Consider the following 12,542-nt stretch of genomic DNA (forward strand, 5'->3'; position numbering starts at 1 on the left):
ATAAGGTGAATTGTATTAGGACTCATATAAGTATGAGATCTTGCAAATCAATTGTAAGAGAAGTGAGAAATGCATGGAAGGAATGTTATAGGCAGATGCGAATATTAAAGCAGATTTTAGAATAAGGTTTATGGAAGCTGTATGAACTTAAACCAATACTGAACCTGGCATAGCAGATGCTAAACCAAAGCAGTACATGATATTGGATTTACATAATCGATTTTTGTAAGTCAGTGAGACATCCCTTTTTGTATTTAAGTAGTGAGCTTTAGGCAGTTGGCCTTCCTGCATGTGCATGCACCTATTGTATCTGTATTATTCACTTATTGGCCAGTAAGTGAATATTGTGGGTCACAAGTCCCACTAAGGTTTTTCCCACACTGGGTTTCCTCATTAAAAATATTGTGTTATGGTGTGCTTTCTATGTTGTGTTTACTAATCTTATGTACTGCATTATTTCTGGTTTACCAGTACACTGCTTTTGCATGCAATTCATTTAATAAGTTTAGAAAATCCATTAACCGGTTAGATATTGATTCACTCCCCCTCTCAGTATCTTTGGGAATCCTAACAATTGATATCAAAGATTGGTCCTCTATTTTAAAAAGCCTAACATCTTGAGGAAGATTCTAACACCAGTACAGATGGAAAACTTGAGAAAGCAATTGGAAACTGCTCTTGCAGATTATGATGCAGAAAAGTTAAAGAATATGAAACTTGAAGATGATCTGAAGGCTGCATAGGAAATCATTCAAGGACTTCAAGAAAATCTCACTATTGCTAGGAACAAAAGAAGAGAACTTCATGAGAAGATACAAAGTGATGATGATGAAAAAGGAACTCTTAATGATCTTGTAAGAAAGATGAAGCAGGAAAACATGGCCTTGAGGAATGAAATGCAAGATATGACTATGAGGTTTTGTAAAGACATTGAAGACCAAAAGAAGAATGAAGATGACTTGGTTAGGAGAATCAATGATGCTGGAAATGAAAATCTAAGACTTAGTCATGAAAATGATATGTTGAAGACAAATATAATTCAATCAGAGCGTGATAAAATTGAACTCATGAGACATAAATATTTCTTAGATAATGAGTTGGCTACTACAAATCAACACAAAGAAAAATTCAAGAAAAGTTCAGAGGAACTTGATGACATGTTGAAAAATCAGAAACCTAATAGAGATACTAATGGCCTTGGCTTTGAAGCTAGTGAAAGCTCTGGTAATACAAATAATCATGATCAAAGCAAATCAGTAAGACAACCTAATGCCTACAAATTTAATGGAAAATGCTATAATTGTAACAAGTATGGTCATAGAGAAAATCAGTGTAGATCTAGAAACTATTAGAACACTAATGCACCCACTGGTCAATGTTTTAAATGCAACAAAGCTGGTCATAATTCATAAAACTATAGAATGAATGTAAGATGTTATGTTTGTGGAAGATTTGGACACTTATCTAATCAATGCAAAACACATACTGGCATAGGATATGGAAAAGCTATTCAGAAAAATAATATGACTTGTTATGCTTGTAACAAGATTGGACATATTACAAAATTTTCTAGAAGTAAGGAATCACCAGCAAATAACAAAGGACCCAGTTTGAAAGGTAAAGAGAAGGTTGAAGAAATAAAGCAAGAATTTTCAAAACAATGGATCAGAAAGTCAGATATGAATGTTAATGAAGCTATTCCTTCACCCGTAGAATAGAGTATCACTCCACTAGCAGGAGATTCTTCATCTAACTGAAAAGAACCTTTTTGGGGGTATGGCAATGAATTGAAAAATGTGCTAATTTACCCTCGGTTGATGGTGAGAAGTTGAAATACTTCTTTACCAACAGATGTGTTAAGTTTCACTTAACTAGAAGGAATTTAATGTAGTAGTTGAAGGAAATGACATTATAAAGAAAGTGTTTTGGCTCTTTTTCATTCACCAAGAATTCAAATTTCCTAAGAGCGTGAAAATCTTGAGCGAAGGCATCCACAACAAGAAGTGAAGCAAATCATTCAAGCACTCATACCTAAAGGCAGATTAAGGTATTTATATCAATGGCTTCCTCCTCTGCACCTGAATTCATTGCAAACCCTACTGTAATTAAAGTTGTTAAGCATCGTAGACCCATATTTAAAATTATTCCCGAAATTACGAAGAAGGATGATACCCTAGGAGCTTTTTCAAAAATACCCAAAGTAGTTGCTTATGCTGAGGATCCTAGAATTTACATATATTGTCATATTGAAGAACTAAGAGATGAAGAGATTATGAACATGTATAGAATAGTAATTTGTGATGTAAATTGAAATGTGAAATCGGAACATAAGATAGTTGAAACCCTAGGTTTTGTGGAGATTCTTAGTATCCCTGATTTTCCAAAGGATGTTACAAGGATTGTATTAAGAAGAGTTCATGGGGAGTTCATTTGGTTGGATTCCATTCACAAGATAACAAAAGAGGTAGTTAGGGCAGTGACATGCTTACCTTCCATTGGTAGCAAGCCTGACAAAACTAAAAAGGTTTTAAATGACACTGTAATGACCCTAACCGACGCAACCTTTGACAAGAGATCCTTGAGAGTAAATGATGTAAAGGATATCAATGTAAGGTTCATCAGCATGATTCTTGGATACAAGGCTACATGTGCCAACAGATTAAACTTTGTTTCTAGCTTATGTATCAAGAGTGCCTATGACATGGTAAACAACAATGAAAAGATTGACATATGCAAATGGTTGAAGGATGAACTAGTAGACAATCTGAGGAAGATCAAAGGTGATAAGAAAGGTACTTTTAGATTTGGCAACCTACTTGTATGTTTGATGTTATATATTACCAAGGAAGTACCTAGTATTGGTAGAAAGGATTTTGGTTTTGACATACCAGTAGGAAAACAACTTCTGGACATGCTAAACAATATGGGAGATGACAGAGAAAAGAACATAAATGAACACTTTTAGGCATTAAAGGCTAGGATGAAAACTAGGATAAGGCTATCTCAATCTATAGTTGACAAATATCAAAAGGAGATATGCTTTGTGATAAAGAAAGATGAAATCAGGATGGAAGCAATGGTTCTGAGGACTATTTGGGTTACAGAGATGGGATATGAGGCTGATGAGAACATAATAGAAACTTATGCAAAAGCCCTTCTAGAAGCCCCTAAAGAACCAACAGAGAAAGTATTTCGAAATGTGGAAACAATTGAAAGCAAGATTTAGTCCAAAAAAATAATAAAGAAAACTGAACAAATAGTTAGGAAAGGAACCAGGCAGGCTAAAGCAATCAAGGAAGACATATTGAATAAAACTGATATTAAGGAGAGAGACTTGGAAGGATTACAACCAGAAACACATCTTTCACCGGTTGCTACCTCCTTTGATAGTGAAATACTGATAGAGTTTAAAAGGGTAGTAAGGAAAAGGAAACCTTCACTGGTACCTGCTCCTACACCTAAGAGAACAAGACAGAAACAATAGGCAGTTAGGCCTCCAACAAAGAAGTTAACACCAAAGAAAAGAAAAGAAAAACAAATTGTTTCTCCACTTGACAACCTTTTGAATGAGATAACTGAAAATGGTAACTTATCAAACATTAGCAAGTTGTATGATACTTTTAATAGTGATGAAAAGGAAAGCATAGAAAACAGTGTTATCCTACACTTGGACATCTACAAGAAATTTTTGATTGAGGTTGTTGATGATTTACCCAATGAGTTGTATAGAAGGCTAGAAGCAAGGAGAGAAACAATTGTTGAATTGGATTAAAAGATGAAGGTAGAGAAAGTACTTGCAGTTCACCTAGTGAATTCAACGAAGAAATTGATGAACTGATAAGTGAGGCTAATCGGATAGTATTTTCAACCAGTCACCAACATGTAGCAATAATGGCTGGAAGAGTTAATGAGATATTAGAAGAAACTGTAGACAAGTGGGATATATTATTTGTTGAGAAACAGAAACAAGAAGAGCTTAAGAGACCAAAGACTTTTAAAGTCTACCAAAAGGACAAAGATAAGGGTAAAGGTAAGGTAGGTGGTCCTCCCAATATAAAGGTGACAGATAACTTACCCCTGCCTCCTTCTGATACTCCACTGACACAAAATGTTGATACACCACCGGCAACAAAGAGTATGGAGATAACACACGAGGACACAAATCCTGATTCAGAGGTGTTGTATACAATGAATATTGACACACAGGAAGTCAACATTGTGGTTGATAAGGAATCAAGTGAGAAGAAAGATGTGGCAACTGAGCCACTGGTAGAAGACACTACAGTTGAACAAATATTGAGGATATAGTTGGAAAAATTGAAATTGAGACTGAACAACAAACTGAGCAGGCAACTGATTCCCCTTATACAGGAAAGGCGGATACCACTAATATACATACTGATGTATCTACTAAGCAATCAAAAAAAGATAGCAATGAAAAACCCATTGAGATACCATCTGTAGATATTTCAGAGGTAAACATAGAGAAACTGGTAGAAAACACAAAGTCATAATCAGAAAAACCGGTAGTGGAAAGCTCTGAGAAACATACTAAGGTACATACCGAGAAATCAGAAGAGAAGAAGGATGAGCTAAAGGTTCAAACAAAGACTATGCCACCGGCATCAGCTAACAAACCTAAACCCTTGCTTGTAGAAATGCAGACTCAAACTGATCTACCAGAGGTCACCATAAGCAAAGAGATTCCTCACACCGGCAGATTACAGATTATTAAGACAGTTGGTCAATCATCTGATTCTTCACTGACAAAATTCTAGCCAATCAATGTAACTGAGGTATTGCTTGATTCAATTAAGAAAATAACTGATTGCAATGCACTTGCATATAAGGCAATTGATGACATCATACCTATTTTGAAGATGATTGTGCATAAGTGTAACATAGAGAATAAAGATTCTTTAGGCAAATTAGACACATTGTCTAAGTACATAACCGACAATCTTCTAACAATTGATCAAATCAATGAGGAAACTTTCAGAGAGAAAATGAATAAAGAGAAGGAAAAATTTCTTGAGGAGATAGTAAAGAAGAGTAAGGAACATATAAATACATTATTATCGGCACTAGGAAAGACAATTTTGGACTTCAAGAAATTTTACAGAGACACATGTAAGACAAACATTTTGACAAAGGATATAGATAAAGAGATCAGCGAAGCTCAAAAGGAAATCAATGACATTGCTGATAATTTAATAGGTTCATCAGACTCCATATCGGTAGTAGAATAGTAAATTACCATCTTTGAAGAGAAAATTGAAAAACTTGAAAAAGATAAAGAGAGATTAAAGTTTAAGGCAAAGGAACTGAAATGTAGACTAGGTCCTAAACTAGATATCCTCATCTCTTTGAGAAAAGAGTTTCTAAGGCTCTTGTTCTAGGACTTAAGACACCAGAAGAACAAATGCACATACTCACCGATACAATCCAAAGGACATAAGCATCATCAAAGGACAGTGAAAGATTCTATAACAACCTAAATTTTCCATTAGCGGAGTTATATCAGATTGTAACCAACCGGTTAAAGGGATCAAGACAGGAACTACACTCAATTGACATTGAATGATAGCCTTTGTCATTGATGCCAAAGGGGGAGTACTAAAGGATGAGAAGAAGGAGTAAGATAGAAGAGATCATCTGCTCAGGGGGAGCACACAGTTTTGGACCACACAATTTTGGTAATAGAGTTTTGGTTAGACATTTTTGGTAAGATTTTTTGGTCAACACATTTTGGATACAATTTTGGCTTTTTCTCATGAGTGTTGCTATCAAGGCCAAAGGCGGAGATTGTTGGAAAATGCACACTCCAATGAGAAATTGTAGGTGATTGAAGGTATTCTCATTGATGGAAACCTTACAATCCTATGGCATCGACAAACACCGGCACAGGCACAGACACTAGTAGCGATAGCGACAAAGATGTTTACCAACACCCTGGCTGATAGGATTTTGTTTATTGTATTTTGTATTTAACTATAAAATATTTTTGTAAGACGATAAGGTGAATTGTATTATGAGTCATATAAGTATAAGATCTTGTAAATCATTTGTAAGAGAAGTTAGAAATGCATCGAAGGAATGTAATAGGCAGATGCAAATATTAATTAAGGCAGATTTTGGAATAAGGTTTATGGAAGTTGTATGAACTTAAACCGGTATTGAACCTAGCATAGCAGATGCTGAACTGAAGTAGTACATGATATTGGATTTACATAATCCATTTTTGTAAGTAAGTGAGACTTCCCTTTTTGTATTTAAGTAGTCAGATTTGTTGGCATATGGACACTCCAATGAGACATTGTGTGTGATTGAAGGTTTTGTCATTGATGGCAACCTTGCAATCCTATGGCATCGACAAGACATTATACCGGCAAAGCATTACTCAACAAGATAGTGCACCGGCATCAGCAAGATCAATCTACACCAGCACTGGCACAGAAGGAAACATGTATACTAGCAATGAGGCCGACAAGATTTTTGATATGTAATATTTTGTTTATTATTGTAAGCCAACTTGGCAAATTGTAAAATGACTCTTGTATATAAAAGAGATCATTGTAGAAATTTGTAGGATATGGATAGGAAGCATAAAATAAATTGTAAGGTAGACCTATTGTGCGAATTGTAGGTCAAGGGTATATGTAAATAACAGAGCAAGAACCAGTACTGAATCTGGCATTGAAGATGCTATTGTAAAGCAGTATAGAATATTGGATTTGTGTAAATCCTCATTGTAAGTCAGTGTGACTTCTTATTGAGTAGTGAGCTCTAGGCAGTTGGCCTTCCTGCATGTGCAGGCCCCTATTGTAAGTAATATTCTCTTATTGGTTAGTAAGTGAATATTGTGGGTCACAAATCCCACCGAGGTTTTTCCGACATCGGGTTTCCTCATTAAACATCTTGTGTTATGGTGTTCTTTTCATGTGGATGTTTTGATTCTGTTATTTACATTAATTCTTGCATACTGGTATACTGTTACCTTATGTTCTGCATATTCAGTTTTAAGAAAATTACATTACCGATCAGATACTGATTCACCCCCCCCCTCTCAGTATCTGTGGGAACCCTAACTATTGGTATCAGAGCTTGGTCCTCTATTTTCAGAAGCCTAACAGCTTGAGGAAGATCTTAACACTGGTAAAGATGGAAAATCTGATGAAGCAACTTGAAGGAGCTCTTACTGACTATGATGCAGAGAAGTTAAAAAATATCAAATTAGAAGATGATTTAAAAGCAGCTCAGGACATTACTCAGGCACTTCAAGAAAATATTACTGTTACAAGAAACAAGAGAAGAGAACTTTGTGAAAAATTGCAAAATGAGAATGATGAAAAGGAATCACTAAATGATATGATAAGAAAATTGAAACAAGAGATCATGACAACAAAAAATGAAATGCAGGAAATGACTATGAGATTTTGCAAAGAGATTGAGGATAGAAAGAAGAATGAAGAAGAATTGACCAGAAGACTAAGTGATGCAGCAAATAAGAACACAAGACTTAGCTATGAAAATGACATGTTGAAGACAGATCTGATGCATACTCATAATGACTCAAATGAACTAATGAGACAAAAAGAAATCTTGGAAAGGGAATTGGAAACTACAAATCAACACAAAGAAAAATTCAAGAAAAGATCAGAAGAACTTGGTACCTTATTGAAGAATAAAAAACCCAAAGGTGACACTTCTGGAATTGGATTTGAAGTTGGAGAAAGCTCCGGTACTGCAAATACCCAGGATCACAGCAAACCGGTAAGACCTTCTAATACTTACAAATTCAATGGAAAATGCTTTAACTATAATAAATATGGTCATAGGGTGAATGAATGTAGATCTAGGAATTATCAAAACATCAATCCTCCCACTGGTCAATGCACCAAATGCAACAAAATTGGTCATAACTCTCAAAATTTTAGAATGAATGTAAGATGTTATGTTTGTGGAAGATTTGTTCATTTATCAAATAAATGCAGAACACAAACTGGCATAGGTTATGGGAAAGCTATTCAGAAAAATAATGTAACTTGTTATGAATGTAACAAGATTGGTCATATTGCTAAATTTTGTAGAAGTAAAGGTACACCGGTAGATAACAGAAGTACTATCTTGAAAGGTAAAGAAAAGGTTGAAGAGGTTAAGCAATTTTCAAAACAATGGATTAGAATAGGTGATCTAAAAATTGGGGATACTCCTCCACCGGTTGAAACAACAAATGCTTCACCGGTAGGACAATATGATGCTCCACCGGTAGGATAGAGCAATGCTCCACTGGTAGGATGTTCTTCATCAAATTGAAGAAAATTATCTTGAGGGTTTGGCAATCAAATGACACGTGCTATTATTCCCTCGGTTAGAGAAAAGAAGTTGAAAATCTTTCATTACCGGCAAATAAAGTTGAGCTAATACATTACCGGCAAGCAATTAATGTGGTAGGCAGCAGAAAAGACTTTATAAAATAAGGTTTTTGACTCCATTTCATTTCACCGTGAATTCAAACTTTCAGAGAGCGCGAAGATTTCCGAGCTAAGGCATTCCGAGCAAAGAGGCAAAGCACTTCAGCAATCAATCCATCCAAAGGCAGAAAAAGGTATTTATCATCATGGCATCCTCCTCTGCACCTGAATTCATAGCAAACCCTATAGTAGTCGAGGTTATAAAATGACCTAGGCCTGTGTTTTAGCTAGTTCCTGAGGTAGCTAAGAAAGATGACAACACAGGTGCTTTTTCAAAAATTATAAAAGGTGTTGTTTATGCAGAAGACCCTAGAATGTATATTCATTGCAACATAGAGGAATTAGGTGATGAAGAAATCAAAAACATGTATAATTCTATTATATGTGACAACTCCAGGAATGTGAAACCTGAACATAAAATTGTTGAAACCCTAGGATTCACTGAAATCCTCTGCATTCCTGAATTTCCCAAGGAAGTGGTTAGGATAGTTCTGAGTAGGGTACATGGTTCATTCTTTTGGCTTGACTCAGTGCATAAAATTACAAAGGAAGCTGTGAAAGCAGTAACAGGGTTACCATCCACTGGTAACAGACCTGACAAAACCAAGAAGGTCTCCAATGACCTGGTAACAAACTTAACTGGTGCAACATCCGATAAGAGATCATTGCGGGTTAATGATGTGACCGATACAAATGTTAGATTTGTTAGCATGATTCTAGGTTACAAAGCAACTCATGCTAATAGGCTTAACTCAGTTTCCAATTTATGCATAAAGAGTGCTTATGACATGGTTAAGGACAATGTAAAAATTGATATCTGTGAATGGTTAAAGGATGAGTTAATTGACAATTTAGCAAAAATCAAGAAGGATAAGAAAGGAACCTTTAGATTTGGAAATTTACTTGTATGCTTAATGCTACATATAACCAAACAGGCTCCCGGTATAGGCAACAAGGATTTTGGATTCGACATATTGGTAGGAAAACAATTGTCTGACGTATTAAACAACATGGGTGAAAACAGAGAAAAGAATATCAATGAGTATTTTCAAGCACTAAAGGTCAGAATGAATAAAAGAATCAAACTATCACATGAAATTGTCAACAAATACAAGGATGATATATGTTTTGTAATAAAAAAGGATGAGATCAGGATGGAAGCAGTCATCCCAAGGATAGTCTAGGTAACAAAGATGGGGTATGAAACAGATGACCACATAGTGGAAACTTATGCCAAAGCACTTCTGGAAGCCCCCAATGAACCAAAGGAAGAAGTATTTGGTAGTGCTAAGACCATTGAAAGTCAAATTCAATCTAAAAAGAGAGTAAAGAAAATTGAGGCATTTGTGAGGAAAGGAACCAGACAAGCAAAAGCCATAAAAGAAGATGTATTAAAGAAAACCAACATAACAGAAGAAGAGTTGGCAGCCCAACAACCTGAAACTCATCTATCATCAGTAGATACTTCCTCAGAACGAGATATGCTAGCAACATTCAAAAGAGTTGTTAGGAAAAGAGACCCCTCACCGGTAACCACTCCTTCACCTAGAAGGACAAGACAGAAGCAACAAGCTATGAGGTCTCCGGTCAAGAAAGCCACACCTAAGAAAAAGTTGACCCCCAAAAAGAAGAAGAAGACAAACACTAACTTGGCCCCTCTTGACATATTACTGAATGAGATCATAGAGGAAGGTAAATTGAAAAACATAGGGAAAATCTATGACACCCTATCAGATGATGAGAAAGGACAAGTCGAGGAGAGTGTTATATTACACATGGACATGTATAAAAAGTTTTTGATGCAAGTCCTAAATGAAATTCCTGATGAATTATATAAAAGACTTGAGGCCAGAAGGCAAGGAATAGTTGAGTTGGATAAGAAAATTAAAATAGAAAAATTACTTTCAGTATACCTGGTCAACTCACCTAAGGAAATTGATGATCTGATACCTCAGGCCAACTGGACAGTTTTTCCCACTGCACACTGGCAAATATCACTAATGGTAGGTAGAGTTACAGAAGTTTCAAAGGAAACAAAAGATGGTTGAGATACATTCTTGGTTGAAAAAGAAAAACAAGAAGAATATAGGAATCCCAAGCCCATTCTGGTATATCAAAAGGACAAAGGGAAAGGTAAAGTTGGTGGACCACCAAGTATCAAGATTAGAGACAACTTACCTCCACCTCCTTTAAATACTCCACCGGTAAAAACAACAACTGCAGAAGATCAACCAGCAGCTGAGAGTATGGACACAAAGGATAATAATCCTAATCCTAAAGTCCTATATACTGTGAATGTTGATACTCAGAAAATCAACATAGTGGTAGATAAGGATACAACAGATAAATCAGAAAACAAAGAGCAACCGGCAACAGGAAACAAAGAGCAACCAACAACAGGAAACAAAGAGCAACTGGCAGTAGATTTAGAGAAAAAGATGGAATCTGGAACACAAATAGAGAAACCAACAGAGCTAAAGGCTCCAGAACAAATGCCATCGGTAAGAAATGATGCAGGAAAACCAGTGCTTAAAGAGATGGAGACTCAAACAGACCTACCAGAGGTCAATACTAGCATGGTCACTTCCACTGGCACTCAGTTTGTTGGGTCACCATCAAATGTAATAGAGGTATTGCTCGAATCTATCAAGAAAATAACTGATTATAGCTCACAAGCTTATAAAGCGATAGATGATTCAATTCCAGTTTTGAAATCAATAGCTTCCAATTGTAATATAGCCAACAAAGATTCTTTAGGCCAGTTAGATACACTTTGTAAATATATTTCTGGAAATTTTGAGCAAACAAAGGTAGAAACTGTAAAGGAAAGTGTAGAAAAAGAGAAACAGAAATTCTTTGAGGAAGGAATAAAGAAGTGTAACAGGGAATTTGACACACTTCTACCGGAACTGTGCAATTTATTGAAAGAGTACAAAACTCTGTACAAAGACACCTGCAAGATAAACTTTTTGACCATAGATGTAGACAAAAAGATGAACAAGGTACAGGAAGAGATCAATAAACTTGCTAATAATTTTTTTAACTCACCCGATACATTATCAGTTTTTGAGGAAAAGATAACAAATTTTGAGGAAGAATTGCTCAAACTAGAAAGAGAGAAAGAGAAAATAGTAAACAAGGCAAAATTCTTGAGATCTAAACTAAGTCCAAGATTAAACAATTTAGCATCTCTGCAGAAGGAAATCTTAGAGGCACTAACACAGGGTAGCAAAACATCGGCAAAGCACTTGCAGCATCTCACCGGTACAGTATACAGAACTGAGATAGCAATAAAGGAGAGTAAGAAATTTATGGATGGCATAAACTTAATTTTAGGAGATATTCTTCAGATAATAGCTACCAAATTACAAGGTTGAGGTTATGAATTGGTACAACTACAAAATCTACTAACCTTTGTCATTGATGCCAAAGGGGGAGTAGTAGGATGAGAAAATTCAAAGCACAGGGATCACATGCTCAGGGGGAGCTCTCACTTTTTTGGTAACATTTTTGGTCTACACATTTTTGGATATCTTTTTGAAATTTCTCATGAGTGTTGCCATCAATGCCAAAGGGGGAGATTGTTGGCATATGGACACTCCAATGAGACATTGTGTGTGATTGAAGGTTTTGTCATTGATGGAAACCTTGCAATCCTATGGCACTGGCAAGACATTATACCAGCAAAGCATTACTCAAGCAACCTTGCAATCCTATGGCATCGGCAAGACATTATACCGGCAAAGCATTACTCAACAAGATAGTGCACCGACATCAGCAAGATCAATCTACACCGGCACCGACATAGAAGATGTACACCGACACAGAAGGAAACATGTATACCGGCACTGAGGCCGACATGATTTTTGACATGTAATATTTTGTTTATTATTGTAAGCCAACTTGGCAAATTGTAAAATGACTCTTGTATATAAAAGAGATCATTGTAGACATTTGTAGGACATGGATAGGAAGCATAAAATAAATTATAAGGTAGACCTATTGTGTGAATTGTAGGTTAAGGGTATATGTAAAGAACAGAGAAAGAACCGGTATTGAATCTGGCAT

This window comes from Cryptomeria japonica, chromosome 10 (genome assembly GCF_030272615.1).
Source record: "Cryptomeria japonica chromosome 10, Sugi_1.0, whole genome shotgun sequence".
In the NCBI taxonomy this organism is placed as follows: domain Eukaryota; kingdom Viridiplantae; phylum Streptophyta; class Pinopsida; order Cupressales; family Cupressaceae; genus Cryptomeria; species Cryptomeria japonica.